Source organism: Pelophylax lessonae, assembly GCF_965119305.1.
Source record: "Pelophylax lessonae genome assembly, chromosome: 10".
NCBI classification, from domain to species: Eukaryota; Metazoa; Chordata; class Amphibia; order Anura; family Ranidae; genus Pelophylax; species Pelophylax lessonae.
Window position 1 is genome coordinate 36,703,393 of NC_138777.1, and position 13,025 is coordinate 36,716,417.

Consider the following 13,025-nt stretch of genomic DNA (forward strand, 5'->3'; position numbering starts at 1 on the left):
TTCCAGTGTTTATCTCCTTACAAAAGCTTCCATATTTTTACATAAATATAGGCATGTCACTGTTGCCGATGGGGAGGGGGGGGGGGGTCAGAAATCGGATTGGCTGATCTCTGCTAGAGAAAAGAACCAGCCAATCTGACCTGTGATCCTCACCTCCAATGAAGGTCATGTGATCATCTTCATGCGACTAGCTCAAAAGGGAGCATCAAGCGGCATTTTTTTCAGGAAATGTAAGAATTTTACTATTTTCATACAAAGCGCCTTGAGAAACCCCACATCCAAAATAAAGTGCCAAAAAAAGTACTGGCTAGTGGCATGTATAGTCTAGGTCTAAGATCTTTTTTTTTGTCTTCTGGTGATGATTTCCTCTTGGGGGGGAACATGCTATTTAAAGCAGTATTAAACCCAAAAATCAAACATTTATTATATGTCAGCTTACCATTTCTTAGATGTGATGGCTGCATTAGTTTCCTTTTTAGGCTTTCTTTCTTCTGTTTTTATCTGGTGATCCAGCCAGTAAGTTTGTTTTATTACAGAAAGGATTTCTTGCAGTTATAGGGATGAGAAAAACCATTTACCATCGACAGGGGTGCTTAAAATGATTGGCTTTTATTTATTAATGTAAAACCTTTATCCCAAAAGGAAAAACAACGGTTACTGATTATTAAGTATTAGCTGGAGTTCACCTTCAGTTTGGTTCTATATTCAAATACGCTAGTACATCTTATGCACCCCTCCGCCTAGAACGACCAGGGGTGGTCCATCCATTAGGGGCACAGGGGCGCCGCCCCCCCATCCATGCGTCCGGCCCCCTAATCTACATGCAGGGGCGCCGGACGCATAGAGTTCAATGTGGATTTTTTTTAAGCACCTGATTAGAGCCAGAGGCTCTAATAGGCTTCAGAAAAGGGTGGGCGACCCAGTTGTGTGACAATAGCGAATGAATATTCGCTATTTTCACACTGACTCGTCTCCCAGCCAATCAGCAAGCGGGTCATGAGACCCCTTTCCTGATTGGCTATAAAGAGACATGACTTTACTGGCCATTGGCCAGGAAGAGGGAGGGGAAATACGGCCGAGGAGAAGACACAGTGGCACTCGGTGAAGGAGCAGGTAAGATGCTCGACAGCCAGCCATCCATCCAGCCATCCATCCTGGGAGCGGGGAGGAAGGAGGGAGGGGGCGGTACAGTAGACTGCAGGCCAGCCATCCGTCCTGCGGGAGGGGGGGGTTGTTGGTTTTGCCGCCGCTCCCCCCCCCCCAAAAAAATTTTATTCACCAGCCGCCACTGAGAACGACAATGCTGTACACTCCTGTACACTCCTTCATGCAGATTGGGGGCGCTCTAATACAGGAGGTGTGTTACTGGCCAGATCACCAGGTGAAAGCAAAGAGAAAAAAGCTTAAAAAAAAGAAAAGGAATGCAGCGACCACATCTAATGATCGGTAAGCCGCAATATTTTACAGTTTTGGTTTTAGGTTTAATACCACTTTAGATATGAAATGCTGGATAAAGATATGAATAGTGACTATATTTTATTTATTGACATATTTTTATGAAAAAATTAAAAAAATAATTCAGCTCTTGGATTTATTTTGTTGTATCTATGCTTGTTTTTTTTAATATGTGTAATACATGCATGGTCTGTTAGATCACTGCATATAGTTTTCTTGTAACTTATGTAAATAATAAAGCTATTCTATAATTATTATACCCGGCGTTTGCAGTATTCTATCAATAAGAGAGGAAAATGTAAGCTCTTCCCTTACAGATGAATAAATTGACTTTATTTATTACAGGTATTTATACTAGGGATCAAGCAATTATCGGCAAAGCCAATATATCGAGGGCCGATCTGCACTTTCCCCGATATATCGGAATCGGCCCTGGAGGTGACTTATATTACCGATATTTCAGGAAAGTGCTGTACCGGAGTGATGCCTGCAGCTAGAGGCATCACCCCGGTACCGGCATCCATAGCCGACGGTCGGCTGTCTTGTAATGGCAACGCATGTCCCCCACCCCCCTCCCGCTACCTTCCGCGGCTCGCCCGGGTCTCCCGTCCCACCAGGAGACCCAGGCAACCTGCCTGCAGACCCGATCAAAGCTGCATTCGGCTCTGATCGGGTATCCATGCAAAAACCCGGAAGTGATGTCATGACATCACTTCCGGGTACTGGCGCCAGATTTAAAAAAATGACAGCATTCAAAACAGCCAAACTTGGCGTTTTGAATGCTTTTAAGTGAAGAAGGGGTTTGGGGTAATTTAGACCCCCAGATCCCTCCACAAGAGTACCTGTCAAGAAAAAAAAAAAAAAGTTTTTTTAAAAATGTACAAAAATATCGGCACATATCGGGCGATACCGATACGCGATGACCAAAATATCGGTATCGGCAATGAAAAACCGATATCGGTTGATCACTTATTTATACAGCAACAACCTGTGCTTCCCGGGTATAGGAAAACACCAAGATTGGACACACGGGGGCTGGATGCCAAATGTGGGGTTTTTAAAAAATCCACAATTCCAAACTAAAAGAAAAATGTAGGCGCTTACAGGTTCAGACACACTATACGTAGACATACACAATATTGTCAAAAGTATTGGGACACCTGCCGACACGCACATAAAATTGGCATCCCAGTCTTAGTCCATGGGGTTCAATATTGAGTTGTCCCATCCTTTGCAGCTATAACAGCTTCAGCTCTTCTGGGAAGGCTGTCCACAAGGTTTAGGAGTGTGTCTATGGGAATGCTTACCATTCTTCCAGAGGAGCATTGGTGAGGTCAGGCACTGACGTTGGACGAGATGGTCTGGCTCGCAGTCTCTGCTCTAAAGTCATCCCAAAGGTGTTCTATCGTGTTTATGGCAGGACTCTGTACAGGCCAGTCATGTTCCTCCACCCCAAACTTGCTCATCCATGTCTTTAGGGGCTTGGTCCCTTAGTGCCAGTGAAGGGAACTCTTAAGGCCTCAGCATACCAAGACATTTTGGACAATTCCATGCTCCCAACTTTGTGGGAACCGTTTGGGGTTGTCCCCTTCCTGTTCCATCATGACTGCGCACCGCACAGCGGGAGTAATCCTCCGGTGGCGCACACGCGCTGCCAAGAGAGGCAGGTATCTGTCGACGTAGGTCGACAGACCCAGCCGAGCCGCTCTGCTGCAGTAGTGGTTAATAATGTGGAATGTATGTTCCTTTCTCTCTTTTATCAAGTTGTTATGGGTAAAGATCTGCTTAAAGTACAGATATAGGGGTTGATTTACTAAAACTGGAGAGTACAAAATCTGTTGCAGCTCTGCATAGTAGCCAGTTTCTAACTTCAGCTTGTTCAATTTGACAAAAGAAATCCCCTGGAAGCTGATTGGTTTCTCTGCAGAGCTGCACCAGATTTTGCACTCTCCAGTTTTTGGAAATCAACCCCATAGTGTTTGCGTAGTAAGCAAATAATTTTTATACGTGGTCAGGATCTCTTTTTCTATCCAGTTCCGATGTGTATGGAACCTTCCACTGGCTATTAGCTGCAAGGAATGATCCAGGCCCTGTGTGTTTTATTGGTCAATGCACACTCACCGGCCACTTTATTAGGTACACCTTTCTAGTACCGGGTTGGACCCTCTTTTGCCTTCAGAACTGCCTTCATTCTTCGTGGCATAGATTCAACAAGGTGTTGGAAACATTCCTCAGAGATTTTGCTCCATATTGACATGATAGCATCACGCAGTTGCTGCAGATTTGTCAGCTGTGCATCCATAATGCGAATCTCCCATTCCATCACATCCCAAAGGTGCTCTATTGGATGAGATCTGGTGAGTGTGGAGGCCTTTGGAGTAGATTGTATTCTTCATACCTTGGTTGTATCGGTTGGGTATTTGAGCTACTGTTGCCTTTCTATCATCTCGAATCAGTCTGCCCATTCTCCTGTGACATCAACAAGGCATTTTCCTCCACACAGCTGCTGCTCACTGGATATTTTCTCTTTTTTGGACCATTCTCTGCAAACCCTAGAAATGGTTGTGCTTGAAAATCCCAGTAGATCAGTAGTTTTTGAAATACTTAGACCAGCCTGTCTGGCAGTGGCACCCACAAACATGCCACGTTTGAAGTCACCTAAATCCCCTTTCTTTCCTATTCCGATGCTCGGTTTGAACTTCAGCAATTCATCTTCACCACGTCTAGATGCCTAAATGCATTGAGTTGCTGCCATGTGATTGGCTGATTAGCAATCTGTGTTACCAAGCAATTGAACAGGTGTACCTAATAAAGTGGCTTGTGAGTGTATGTGGCCACTCTGTTGGGGAAGAAGCTAATCCAGAACACTCAGTCACCTGTACTGTGCTATCACATAGGGGGCTCATCAGTCCCCTTGTGATAACAATAAAGTTTAGAAAAAGACATACACGCTTCCCAATGCAAATGAGTGCATCAGATGCGCATGTGTTCATAAAAGATTGTTTTACACGTGTTGCATATAGCTATGCACGCTGGAGTGGGAGCAATCATTCTAGAACCATCCTTGACTGTTAAACCTAAAGTGATGGCCTATAAGGGCTGTAAAACGATGCATATGGACAAATTGGAGTACCGCCATTTTTCCCCAATTCAGGGGCACCCAATTTTAGGTCTTGAAATATTTTCTAACTATTTACTCTATGCAACCTCATTCTTTTTATGTTTTCCTGTTCAAAATATTTATTGATATCATATTGTAACACTTAAAGAGGAAGTAAACCCTCCTCTGACACTTGTACCTATAGGTAAGCCTATGATAAGGCTTACCTATAGGTACTGTAAATATCTCCTAAACATGTACCGTTTAGGAGATATTTACCTTACATGCAGCCAGTGACGTCACTGGCGCATGCGCTCTGAAGGAACGGCCGCTGGTGCCCTTTCTTCAGAGCCCCATGCCGTGACTGTCGGCTCCCGCGCGCGTGCGCGGGAGTGACGTCACCGCGGCTCCGGCCAATCAGATGGCCGGATGCCGCGATCCCGGAAGACGGGCGACTGAGCATGTCGCCCGTCATACAGATGAGCGGGCGGCACGGCGGGGGCTCGTTCTAAGGTAAGTATTTCACAATGAGCTACTATGCGATGCATACTAGCTCATTATGTGTTTGTCTTTCAGGTTTCAAAAAAAAAAAAAGTTGTGCGAGTTTACAACCTCTTTAAGACACTTTTGAAGACATACAGAAATCATGGATCAATATACAATAGAATTACAAATTTGTACCAGTGTATTAGACAGAAGCCATACTCGACCAGCTGCGCTAAAAAGAGTTCAGTAACTTCCTGGCGTATTATGTCTTTTTTTTTATTAGTTAAAAGCTTAGCATCAAAGACGAAAGATAACTGGAGCTTGGTTGCCAAGCAGAAGTATGAGAAAAAAGTAGCAGATGAGGGGTGGCCTTGGTCTTCCACATTTTGTATTATATTATCAAGTAGCCCAATTGGCTCAATTCTGTTCTCGCCATGAAAAACCTGAGTGGATTGCCATACAGAAAGTAGCTGTCCACTTGGATCCCTTGGATTTTATCAAATGGCAACCCATAAGAGGCAGACCAGTAGTTTTAGCTCCCACATGTGGGGGTCTATTTCCCATTTTCACAGCTCTTACGCTGAAGAAACCTTTCCGTATTTGGAGACAAAATCTGTTTTTCTCTAGACGTAGAGTGCCCCCTTGTCCTCTGTGATAACCTTAAAGTGAATAACTCAACACCAAGTTCACTATATGGACCCCTTAAGTATTTATACATGTTGATCATATCCCCCCTTAATCTCCTCTTCTCAAGAGAGAATAAATTCAGTTCCTCTAATCTTTTCTCATAGCTGAGCTCCTCCATGCCTCTTATCAGTTTGGTTTCCCTTCTCTGCACTTTCTCCAGTTCCCTGATATCCTTTTTAAGAACTGGTGCCCAAAACTGAACGGCATATTCCAGATGAGGTCTTACTAATGATTTGTACAGGGGCAAAATGATATCTCTCACTCTGTAGTCCATGCCTCTGTTAATACAAGAAAGGACTTTGCTTGCTTTGGAAACCGCAGCTTGGCATTGCATGCTATTAATATTCTTAGGATCTACCAGAACAGTCCTTGGCTGTGTGGGATGGGGTGTGAGGCAATCGTAATCTTATATTGCCTTTTTTCCCATTGTCCCACCCTTTTAATATTCCCGCTTTTCCACTGGGCTTAGATCCAGAGGCATTTAGTTGGTGGCTCAAGGGCCTCTATAGGATCGGCCACTTCTTGACCCCTAGGGGGTCCCTTCACCTTGCAACATTGTCGTTCCAAACTGAAAATGCCCACTTCCGAGATCTTTGGATTTTATCAGATTTTCCCATTTCTTACGGTCATTAGGACCGGAGGTGTTAGTGAACCCCACGGTAACCTCCTATGAAGCATGGTGCGCCCAGGATGCAGGTCAGAAGGGTGGGATCTCCGTTATCTATAAGCTACTTATGGACACCGCTGACAAACTGACCTACATGCAGGTCTAGGACTTGGACTTGGCCTCGGGAGGGATTTGGGCCACTGGCACACCTGCTTCCCCTCAGCATACAAGGGTTTGTTGAATATCTCTTTGGTAGAGGCGAATGTAAAAGTTTTGACTAGATGCTATATGGTCCCTTCCCGTCTTTCGAGGCTTTTCCAAATACCTTGCCTTTGTGCTTCCGAGGTTGTCACTCGGCTAGCACTGTGTACCATATCTGGTGAGAATGCTCTAAACTATGGGGCTTCTGGAATAGAGTTTTTGTAATAATTAGGAGGGTTCCTGGGACCCCAGTGCCCCAGACTCCCAGAATTGACTTACTAAATGAAGCGGTAGAGAAAATCCCCCACTCAAAGCAAAGACTGATTTTCTTTATGCTATTGGCTGCAAAGCTTACCATAGCTCACTCGTACAAACAACCTTCTATTTCGATTTCTATGTTTAGGCGCAAGGTGCCTTGGATAATGCTCAATGAACACCTAGCCAGCAAAATTCATGATACTTCTAAACATTTTGAGAGTGTCTGGAGTCCATGGGCCAGCTAGTTTCATATTGATCTTTAGAGATTGGTAATATCCGCATTATTTTCTTTCCTTTTAGTGCATCTTGTGATCTCTCCTTCAGGCTCCCTCTACTTTCTCCTTTCTTCTCTTTTTCCTCCTATATCTTCCTCACTTTCTTCTTTCTTCTCTCTTGTTGCATATTTCACTTGTAGCACTGTCCCCGCAGTGCCTGCTGAATAGTGACTTGACGGGCTCCCCTGATTACCAGATCACGGTTACCTTGAGATAAAGTCTGTGGATCCCTCCTTGCTCCTGATGGCTCGTCACACAAATAAACAGTCTAGGGGTGTTGGATTTTTGGTGTTTATATGGAACTGGGATAGGAGAAGGGAATAGCGGGATACTCCAGTTGAACTATTCACATTAGTTGAGGACTTCTATCTTCAGGCCTTCTAGGTTAATTGGCAACAGCTAGGCTGCTTAATCCACACTGCCACAAGTGTAGAAATGGGTAATCCTCTTGCTCTTTACTTCCTAACAAGGCGACTTGGTGGATGATGACTTATTTTCAGGACACTCTCACTAGCATCCCCTTTCAACCAACACCCATCCACTGACTATCCTAGGAGCAGGGGTGGCCCACCTCAGGTCAGGCCCTTTGACACAAGATTCTGTACTCACTGTACTGCAGAGACAGATCCTCCAGTGTCTCCCCTCTCAGTCAGCTTCTCTGGACCTCTGAGTTCAGTTCCTCACTGCTACTCTGATGAATGTGGGTTATGTCATGGCGCTCTCTAGTATTGGTAGGTAGTACAAGGAAGGGGGATGAGGAGGAGGAGGGGGTGTGGCGCAGCAGAGAAAGGGATCCAATAGGTGATGGGGGGGGGGACCACGTTCGGCGGCTGCCAACTGGAGCAAGAAGGGGTTTCGAGTTATAAAAAGCGACGCCGGCTTAGTGTAGCATAAATTTATTAATGAAAAAATGAATGTAGCAACTTACTCTGAGGTAAGGTTAAACAGGTACGATGGGTGTGGCGAGATCATCCATCTCCTTCTCCTTGGGAAGTGCAGTGGAGGAGGGTGGAGTGGTACCGGTGGATCCGTGGGGAAGCTGTTGTTCAGCAGCTTGTCCGTTGGTTTGGGCGGCGGCGGTGGAGGGTTCTCAGCAGGGCTCTGGCTACCAGCTTCCGGTCTGACCAACGTCACTTCCTGGTAGGGAGAAGATAGGGGTTGCACGCGTTCAGAGCATCCGTGCTCCTTCGTCAGGCTACTCTCCAGGCCCTCAGGGCGACCCCCTGAGGCCGCATGACACCTCTACAGAGGAGGCAGCCGCCCCCCTCCCTCCGGGACTCCGCTATCTAGACGAAAGACCTATAGCACATGCGCTCCTGGATTTTATACAGTATCCCAGCATGCACAGTTGCACTTTTCCTCTGCCAAATCACTAGGGCTGTATCAAAAGCCTGTGCACCCATTCGTCAGGTTTCCTCCCACTGTCCAATATGCCTCCCTATTGGACCAGCGTGAAACACTCTCCAGATTGAACGAGTTGCATCCTAAGCACAATGAGCTGACCTCACTTTCAGATCCTGCTCTCTGGTAGGCAGAGAACAATATAGATTTACCTGCAGCCCCTCTGGTAAGCAGACAGAGCTCAAACTATACTTTCTCACTAGCACCTACCTAGGAGGGAGCTACACACTTGTGTGATGTTTCAGATACACCTTTTTATGGTGTATGCTGTGAGAGTATAGAGCACTGTTTGGCAAACAGGTTGTGATTTTGATTACTGCATACAGATATTCTGGAGATGATGTTCCTCTCTCAGGGATGGATGACCATTTTATTGCTTGTATGCTATCTGCTAATACTGGGATATTTGGGCATTTTTCCAGTATGTTCTTTTGTGTCCTGATATTATGCCACGCTCCATTTTTTTCTATACTCTTTCAAGGTGCAGGCCTCACTTTTGTATGATTTCTTTTACATTATTTGTGTAAAATCATAATAAAAAGATTGAAAGAAATAAAGGAACAGAAAGGTTAACGTATCCACATGTACAAAACAAAAATTCAAGTTAAAAAAGAGCAGCGCTAAGGGAATAATGTACATTACCATGAAATAGGCATAGAGGTAAAAACATTAAAAAAAAACAATACAGGCATACCCCGCTTTAAGTACACTCACTTTAAGTACACTCGCGAGTAAGGACACAGCTTGTTCAGCTTGGCATGACACTACTCCCGGTTTTTAACATTGGCGTCTATAGGAAATCTTGGTCAGCTTGACATGGCACTGCTCCCAAACCATAAGTGACAGGGATACCAAACTTAGGGAGCACCGAGAGGGGACCCAGGACTACAACATATCCTGTTTGTGGCTGGCCAGCTTGCCTAGGTAATCTACTATGTCATAGTCCTGGATCCCCTTAATATGCTCCCCAAGCTTGGTGTCCTTGTCACATGGTTTGGGAGCAATGCCATGTCAAGCTGACCAAGATTTCCTATGGAGCTAGTGTATTTACATGGATTGAGAAGTGAAAAAAGTTATTGCTTCACTTTAAGTACATTTTCGTTTTACATACATGCTCTGGTCCCATTGTGTACTTAAAAGTGGGGTATGCCTGTATATGCACAATCTCAGAACTTCAAATAGTGATCAATATTACTCGTCACATCAAAACATTTGCACAGCTCCAAAAAAAAAAAAAAAAAATATGTGCATGAATTAGTGAAATAACAGAAAAGTAAAGGTCTGAGTACTGAGTATTGCCTACTTCTGTGAGCGGTGTCTAATGCGTGAGTGATGGTCTGTGGAGCAATATTGTTGGTCCCTGCAAACCAGAGTTGTATAAAGTACTCGAAACCCATACTTGAGTAAAAGTACAAGTGCTCGATCAAAAAGTGACTTGAGTAGAAGTGGAAGTGCTCATTAAAAAAGTGACATGAGTAGAAGTACTAAAGTATTCAACATTTTTTGTACTTAAGTATTGCAAGTAGTTTTTTTTTAAATTTTGCTACTCAAGTACTGAAATTAAAAGTACCAGTAGTTTTGAAAAAAAAATTGCTACTCAAGTAGCTACTGAAAGTAAAAGTACAAGTACTGTGTTATGTAGTTATTAAATAAAGAAGTCAAAAGTTTGAACATCATATTGTTTTTTATTATTTCAAATGCAGCTTTTATTTATACATACAGTAGCATTTATTTTCGTATGCGCTGATAATACACATGTTTTGAGCTTCATGAAACCTGCCATCTACTGTTCTGGCAGTGGTAATTTTTATAATAGTAACGAGTAACTATGCAGCACAAAAAAAAAATATTGGAGTAGAAGTATTGAAATCATTGAAAAAATGTAGTGAAGTAAAAGTGGAAGTAGGAGAAAAAAATTCTACTCTAGGAAAGTACAGATACCGCCTTTCGGTACTTAAGTACAGTAGTGAAGTAGTTCTACTTAGTTACTATACATCTCTGCTGCAAACTGGGTTACTGCTGTGGTGATGTGACATACCAATGCATATTATCAAGCGCTGTTTGACCACTCTTCATTGGGGGGTCATTGTATTCTGGTCAGCCCCCGCCTGCTGCACTCGGGTGGTGTGATATACTGACTCCCTGGGATTGGAGGACTTTCTGTGATCCATGTCTGCTGCTGACATCCATTGGTTTCTACCAAGATCCTTTTCTTCTTCTCCATTGGGACTTACTGTATATTACAATTAATGTGACTTTCACTTTTCTGTTATTTTACTAATTCATGCACATATTTTTTTTGTGGAGATGTATACAGTAGGGATTGATCGATTATCGGCACCACCAATATATCGAGGGCCGATATGCACTTTCCCAGATATATCGGAATCGGCCCCGGAGGTTACCGATATTGCCGATATTTCGGAAATTGCTTGTACCGGAGTGATGCCTGCAGCTAGAGGCATCACCCCGGTACCGGCGTCCATAGCTGACGGTCGGCTGACTTGTAATGACAACCGATGTGGCTGAGAAGCTGCTCGGCTGTCATTACAAGGAGCGGGAGGGGACGTTCCCACCCCTCCCGCCGCCTTCCGCGGCTCGCCCGGGTCTCCCATCCCACCTTGTCCAGAGAAGAAAAGGTGATCGCTACCATCAGTCTTGTGTCATGCCAACAGTAAAGCATCCTGAGACCATTCATGTGTGGGGTTGCTTCTCAGCCAAAGGAGTGGGCTCACTCACGATTTTACCTAAGAAAACCGCTATGAATAAAGAATGGTGCAAAAATATCCTCCGAGAGGAACTTCTCCCAACCATCCAAGAACAGTTTGGTGAGGAACAATGCCTTTTTCAGAATGATGGAGCACCTTGCCATTAGGCAAAAGTGATAACTAAGTGGCTTGGGGAATAAAACATAGGAATTTTGGGTCCATGGCCAGGAATCTCTCCAGACCTTAATCCCATTGAAAACTTGGTGGTCAATCCTCAAGAGTGGGTGAATAAAAAAAAACACATACATTCTGACAAACTCCAAGCATTGATTATGGAAGAATGGGCTGCCATCAGTCAGGATGTGGCCCAAAAGTTGATTGCCAGCATACCAGAGGGAATTGCAGAGATTTTTATCATTCTCGAACCTTTGGCTCTATACGTATTTTTTTAATGAGACGCATTAAGCATATTGATCACTATACGAAGTTCTGAGATTGTGCATTGATTTATTTTATGTTTTCACCTCTATGCCTATTTCATGGTTAATTCTGTATACATTATTCACTTAGAGCTGCACTTTGTTAGTTTGCATTTTGTTGTACTCTGTATCTAGGTATAGTGCCAGCTGCTTTACATTGTTTCGCAATCAGGCCCTAGTTCATTTTTTTTTTCTGTCTAAAAAATGAATTATGATATGCACTCACATGAAGATAGTGTAACACAGGCTTTACTCAATGTGTCCAGCAGGTGGCATCCCTGTGATGGTCCCCAATGGAGATGTATGGAGGGTGGATAGGGAGCTGCTTCTGGTGGATGGTCTTTTTTAAGTGGATGTAAAAAATACATTGGCAAAAAAACAAAACCAAAGGGAGAGTGGGCTGCTCTAAGTGTAGTATTATTATTTTTCTTTTTAAATAATATGGAAAATACAGTGGGTACAGAAAGTATTCAGACCCCCTTAAATTTTTCACTCTTTGTTATATTGCAGCCATTTGCTAAAATCATTTAAGTTCATTCTTCTTCCTCATGAATGTACACATAGCACCCCATACTGACAGAAAAACACAGAATTGTTGACATTGTTGCAGATTTATTAAAAAAGAAAAACTGAAATATCACATGGTCCTAAGTATTCAGACCCTTTGCTGTGACACTCATATATTTAACTCAGGTGCTTTCCATTTCTTCTGATCATCCTTGAGATGGTTCTACACCTTCATTTGAGTCCAGCTGTGTTTGATTATACTGATTGGACTTGATTAGGAAAGCCACACACCTGTCTATATAAGACCTTCCAGATCACAATGCATGTCAGAGCAAATGAGAATCATGAGGTCAAAGGAACTGCCTGAAGAGTTCAGAGACAGAATCGTGGCAAGGCACAGATCTGGCCAAGGTTATAAAAAGATTTCTGCTGCACTTAAGGTTCCTAAGAGCACAGTGGCCTCCATAATCCTCAAATGGAAGACGTTTGGGACGACCAGAACCCTTCCTAGAGCTGGCCGTCCGGCCAAACTGAGCTATCGGGGGAGAAGAGCCTTGGTGAGAGAGGTAAAGAAGAACCCAAAGATCACTGTGGCTGAGCTCCAGAGATGCAGTCAGGAGATGGGAGAAAGCTGTAGAAAGTCAACCCTGCAGCCCTCCACCAGTCGGGGCTTTATGGCAGAGTGGCCCGACGGAAGCCTCTCCTCAGTGTAAGACACATGAAAGCCCGCATGGAGTTTGCTAAAAAACACCTGAAGGACTCCAAGATGGTGAGAAATAAGATTCTCTGGTCTGATGAGACCAAAATAGAACTTTTTGGCCTTAATTCTAAGCGGTATGTGTGGAGAAAACCAGGCACTGC